This window comes from Gavialis gangeticus, unplaced genomic scaffold (genome assembly GCF_001723915.1).
Source record: "Gavialis gangeticus isolate Ggan-Ray unplaced genomic scaffold, GavGan_comp1, whole genome shotgun sequence".
NCBI lineage: Eukaryota > Metazoa > Chordata > Crocodylia > Gavialidae > Gavialis > Gavialis gangeticus.
Genome location: NW_017729033.1, coordinates 86,081,577 through 86,088,130, shown reverse-complemented (window position 1 = coordinate 86,088,130; position 6,554 = coordinate 86,081,577). Strand labels below are relative to the sequence as shown.

Here is a 6,554-nt window from a genome sequence, read left to right as displayed (position 1 = left end):
ATGACCTGCCCCTGATGAAACCGTGCTGGTTGCCCTTGAGCATCATCTCTGAGGCCAGCCCATCGCAGATGTGCTCCATGATGATCTTCTCAAAGAGTTTCCCTAGGATTGAGGTAAGACTGATGGGCCTATAGTTGCCCGGGTCCTCCCTCCTCCCTTTTTTAAAGATGGGGACCATGTTGGCTATCTTCCAATCATCTGGCACCTGACCCGAGCACCACAAGCGCTCGTAAAGCCATGCCAAAGGCCCTGCAATAACCCCAGCTAGCTCCCTCAACACCCTGGGGTGGAGAGCATCTGGACCCACTGATTTGAACACGTCCAGCCCCTGCTATTAAGGTCACTTTAGTTCAGAATGATTGTATCAAAAGAGGCAGTTAACATAGTTTAATTCACTTTAAATTCACAACTTTAGTTAATGCAGATTAACAGATTTTTTTGCACATCCCCGTGTATGCCTAAGAGTCAGCATGGGAAGTGCCACTTTTATGGTTCTAAACACCTACCCTCCACCACAAGAGCTGAAAGGCAGTAGCAGCTAATTCTACAAATAAAAGGCTATAATGGCAGCAGAGGTGCGCAGCTGCTATGTATAAACCTGTCATATTGGGATTGATACATTTTTCCCCAATACTCTGTCCAACCATTAAGCAAAGACTTTGTGGTGGGGAAGGGTGATGGATGAGAATTTTACCCCAGCATAGAAAAAAAATCCTTTTTTTTTAGTCATTTTTTCAGTTGCAAACAAAATACAAGTCCCATGAACCTTTTCATGCAACGTGGCCAATCCCAGTTCTCCAAATAAGTTTCTGTGCTATATTTTATAGATAGTTACTTACTGTATTTGCTCAAATACAAGATGAGGTTCATTAGTATGGGGGAAAAAGCCCCTTGTCTTATAGTTGCATACAAGGAAACTTCATTAACTACATTGTCTATCACTAAACTGCTGCCAAAAGCAGCATATATTCAGTAACAGAAACCAACTATGAAGCTGATTAAAGACAGTCAACACTGATCATGACTATAAAACACTTGCCCACATATTGGGCAAACATGGTGCTGAAGAGAACCCTTTTTGTGGCCCTTAGAAAAAGGGGTGGGTGTTTCCTTTGCAGGGAACTGGCAAAGGGATTGGGGATACTGCAATACCAGCTCAGCAGCAGAAGGGCCAAAGCCAGCCCTGACACCTTCCTGTTGGTGCCAAAAATGCTATGTTTGGTCTTAGCCAAGATACTGATAGGAACTTTTTTTTTTTTACAAATTTTATTAGAAACTCACTTACCACCCTACACTTGCAAAGCTACACATATTGAGCATCCCTGTTTTACCCCTCCCATTCCACCACGCTGGAGTTACCAGCTGGAGGCAGCTGTATTGGACATCGGATCGGTACCAGCTGAAATGACTCCTTAAATATTGGCTATCAGTATCAGCCCCAGAAATCTCAATTGGTTCACCCCTACCATTTGTCACCAGGTCTGATTTGTGCCAAGTTATATGCTCCCCAAAAATCAAGCTTGGTGAATATGCAATTGGTTTTTAGTAGATCAAGCAGCTCTGGGATGAAGGGTATTCTTTTCAGATGGTGACCTGGTTCAGGGCTTGATAGTTTACACAGAGGTGGAGGCTCCCATTTTTCTTGACAAATAAGATGAAAGGCCCAGTAGGTGAGGTGTACTATCTCATGAATCCTCAAGCCAGGTTTTACTGCAGTTATTTCAGAAGGCAGTAAGTTCTGCTTCTGACATGGCATAAATGTGCTCCACTGGGATCTTCCCCCAGACTGTAGATCGATGGGGCAGTCACAATCCTGGTGTGGAAGGAGGACTTCCACATTCTTTTTCTCAGATATGTCAACATAATCCTGGTATTTCTGGGAAGGCTGGGTGTGGCTTTAGGAGGCTGAGTCCCCTGGGGAGGGACACTGTGGAGCCCCTGCTTGGATCATAGGGCAGACAACCATCTCAGGTTTCCAGCAGTGCTCATGGCAGTAACTGGAATGAAAGCAAACCTCCCAGGTTTTCCACTTGACCAGGGGGTTATAGCAAATGAGCCAAGGAAGCTCCAGAATCAAGGGATAATGTAGACAATGGATTGCCCGAAAGCACGGCATCTCAGGGTGGCCATTGATATTCTCCTTTAGGGTAGTGGTGTCCCAGTCTGGAATGGTGGATGGAAGAGAGTGAGCTATTTGTAATCTCAACTATCTCTGGCTTGGGCTGCTGCTGTAATAGAATTCAGAGGGCACAGTCTCCTTGGTGAAATGACCACTGCCCCAGAGTCCAGTAGGGCAACCAGGACTGAAAGAAGATGGATTTGACCTGGGACTAGGAGGTGGACATACATCTGAGGGTTCTGAGGGTCAGGTTTACTCCAGGTTTCCGTTATTGTGAGGGTGAAGGGAGTTTGTGTTGATCACAAGCCACCGCCCCCACCACCACCACCTTACCAGGCTGAGGGTGGCTTGTGTCCCTTGTTCCTTCACATGGGGCAGTGGGAACAACTTTTTTCCTCCCTCCATTCCTGGAGATAATAGTTTGAACTGCCAGGACCATGAAAACATCAAACCCTGAGGGCAGTTCCACTTGTACCAGTTCATATTTACTTCTTCTCCCAGTGCCCACTGGAATTAGTAGAGGTGGGTGTCTGCTCGACTAGTGGAAAAGAGAGGCATAGATGACAGCAGTACCCTGCCCCTTACAAAAATTCCTTAACTTCCACTGCCCAGGCCTGGTGAAGGTCATTAAACATCAATAATTCTTGAAGGAATGGCCTCCTCTTGGAGGACTGGGTTGTCATGCACCACCATTAGGAAAGCCCAATTCATCCCTTGCCAGGAAACTTATGAGGAGGCTCATCTTGGCTTGGTCCTAGAGTAGGTTTCATGTTCAGCTGGGAACAACAGATGGCACTGAATAAGAAGTCCCCTGAAGTGCTACTGGTCCCCACTGTACCTTTAGGGTAATGGGAGAGGGGCACAGAACTCCCCTGGATAGGGCTGGAATGTAACAGCCTCCTCCCACAGCCATTGTGCCTCCTCATACCAGTGCTGGGTATTCTCGTGGTGGTATGCTGCCTGGGACTCGGGGATTGCTTCTTGGCCTGCAACTGCTGCATGCAGACTTCTGGTACATGTTGGGTGAAGGCAAGGTTGTTCAACCAGTCTTGCCCAACCTGAGGGTTTCCCCAAGCACTGGGACTCAGGGAGTCACAGCAGTTCATGCTGCCACCATTTACTGCACTGCCAAATTTCTGACCCCAATAGGCATCCCCTTGGACCAGATGACATGTGTCTGTGCTCTGGATTTGGCCTGTGGACCATCTCTGTGCTACTCATCTGGTCCATGGGTAGTCGTACTCTACTCATCCAGCCCATGGGGTTGAATGGAATGAGTTTGATACTCCTGCTCTAGAAGGTGCTATATGTCAGCCCCTCTATTCACTGTGTAGCTAAGACCCTAGTGACAGTGGTAATACATGCTGGTCTATATTGCTCTGGCCTGGTTTGTATTGTCCAATGATAGCCAATTCCAAGTCTCCTTATTAACTGGGTCTTGTTTCTGGAAGTTCTCCCAGTATCTCTCTATGACATTTTTAAGTTAGGAAGATTTTCCAATAATCTCCCTCATCAGTCAACACTATTTGTAGCCTTAACATAAGCAGCTTGCCTGGTGTCTCCTCCCTTCAGAGGACCACTTTCATTAGGTATTGGATTATAGAAGTCCACTTTCATACTAGCACAAGAATCAGTTAGCTGCAATATAAGTTAATATAAACGCACACCCTCCATTTATCAAACTTTAGCATGTATGAATAAGCAGTTTCTTAGTTGCTGTTCTTTATGTCAGCCAGCATGCTTTGGATCTGTGACAGTACACTCAAAATCCTACACTTTTTCCTCTAGCCAGAGGCTTGTGTGAAATGTATGCATTGTGCAGAAGTTTGCTGGTTTTGATTACGGGGGTCCCTTAACTAATGTGTACCATAGCACATTGTGGGGACTAGGAAAAGAAATGGGTGTGAGAGGCTCAAGGGTTGGGCTCATGGATCCACATTTATGTCAGTCTTCTCCTTTTAGAAGAGTCGCTTTTTATAGAATAGGGATGCAGCAGCTCAAGGAGCTTTGGTGCCCTCAGTTTTGTAATATCTGCAGTGTGTTGACTTAGGGAAAATTTCCACAAGGAAGTCTCTTGATTCAGGCTGTATATGAGGACTGAGGGGAGATTGTGCTCAAGATGAGTATCATAAAGATGCTTATTGTAAGAGAAAGATTCAATATGTATCAGTCATTTGAAATAATAGAAATAATTACATTGCAGTTATTGAGCCACTATCTCAACTTTTAGAGATATTATTTGTTTCCCTCAAAATTTATTTCCCATAAATGACATCAATATTTATATAGCAATCACAGGTCATTTTGGTGACATAGCATTGTGTTCTGCCCATCAGTAATTTATACCAATATTCTACATCAGAAGGTGACAGACATTTTAGAGGAAAAGATGTGCCTGAAAGTTGACTGTGTCCTTGAATGTAATTGACTGTGAGTGTTCCGTAATTTACAGTAATAAAAGACGCTGTTGCTACCTCCTATGATTTTTCCCTCATCACCCAGGCAGTATTCTTCAAGCAATCTGGGAGGTTCCTAAGATGATATTATTAATTTAACTGGGTGACTGCAGAATATTGGATAATTCTGCATGATGAGGTGATGCTAGAATTCTGAGATGGGGTGGAGAGAATGTTTTGTTTGCTTTTTTTACAATGTATATAAGACCTAGTCAGTGGAGTGTTCAGAGTCAGTGGAGTAGCAGAGTCAGCTTTATCACTGATAAAGCTGAGGTGTAGCAGGTGTGAAGAATAGCTTTCTCTAAAACACAGCTTTAATCATAGTTCTGTAGATGCAGTTGCCAATTCTATTCTATTCCATTCTTATTTTTTTATTTAAAAGTCTGTGATTTGGTGAGTGGCTCATACTATGGTTGTTGAGTCTATACTGGTATGGTAAAATAGAGAAGCAACCAAGAACTGTAAATTATATAGCAAATTAAATTGGCTGGCATCTTATATTTAACTCAAAATATTCTTTTGTACAGATAAAATATGTGAATAAGATGCTAAGAGTTTAGCTTTTTGTATGTGAATGACAAATCACAGAACATTTGTTCCATTCCTCATTATTTCTGCTATACGTCTAAGGTAGGGACTAAGATGAAGCCTCTGTCTTTGGCAGGGATTGGCCCTGGATACATCCAAGTACAGCTGCAATTTGCAATAGTATAACTCAGCATTGTTTGAAATAAGGAAAAGCTGCAGTAGTGAAAACCACAGTTTTTTACTGTATTTACTGGAATCTCAGATGAGGAGTTTCCCCCCAGCTCGCACTGAGGGAAAGCCCCTTGTCTTAGTTTCACATACAAAGCTGGGGGAGCAAATGGCTGTTGTGTCTCTGACTCTGGCCCTGAGCCAGGTTGGGACCACAGTCAGACCCATAGCAGCTGTCTGCCTCCACTGCTTGCCCTGTACAGATTCTGCCTCCTGCGCATCCCCCCCCACCCCAAAACTTGGCTTGAGTCTGAGCACAGAGTACATGGAAACTGTCCCCTACCTGGCCAGTCAGCAGAGCTGACACTGCTGCATGGCTGGCAGGGGCTGTGCTTCCATGTGCTGTACTCCAGGAGGGAACTGAGCCCACTGCCTCTGACAGTAAGTGCAGGGTGGGGCAGAGACTAGGGACTTGGGAAAAGGGACAGAGATTGTGGGGAGTAGTGGGGAGTGGTAGAAGCTGTGGGAAATGGGGGGGCAGGAAGGGGAATAAGTTGGGGGGGAGAAGAGGGCAAGGGGGGGACCTGACCATCCCAGCCACTGCTTTCTCTTCTGTAGTCAGGGTGGGGGTGGGGAGATGATGAATTCAAGATAGCTGTCCAATAATTAGATCCTATATTTGGAAAATTATAATGAATCTATAAATTTTCCATATATAGAATCTAATTATTGGGGGGTTCTCTTAAATTTAGGGTTGACTCAGATTTGAGTTAATACAATAGATCTTATGCTATTCGCACATGACAGACTTGCATTATTGGAGCTAAACTGATGCCTGACCTCCAGTAGTTAAGTTCAGAATAAATCCTGATTTTAAACTGAATCATATTCCTCTGACTTTAGAGTAGAGGTGTCCAGCATATGGTCTGCAGGCCAAATCTGCCTCATGAAACCACATGAACCAGCTTATAGGTTGATAGACTAATCTAGTGCACTGACTGTGGCCCCGTGTGCTGCCCATGACACATGGGCTGGACCTGGTGCCACACATGTTGCAGGCAGCACAGGGAGTCAGTTTGGGGCAGCACATGCAGCCCGGGCCCCAGACCTCCTGTGCCACATGCAGTAGGATAGAGATGTATGTTATAGACTAAATCAGAGATGCATACTCTTTTGTTTGCTTTGTTTTTATATTATATATTTATTATTTATATTACTTGTTTGCTTCCCCCAGCACTGTCCCCTCCCCTCCCCTCCCCTCCCCTCCCCTCACTTTCTGCCTG

General features: G+C 44.7%; 1 protein-coding gene across 2 annotated transcripts in view; it reads left to right on the top strand.

Annotated features, from left to right (window-relative positions):
* The window catches only part of BANK1 (B-cell scaffold protein with ankyrin repeats 1), a 457,231-nt gene that overhangs the window by 128,982 nt on the left and 321,695 nt on the right, over nucleotides 1-6,554 (top strand). The window lies entirely within an intron of this gene.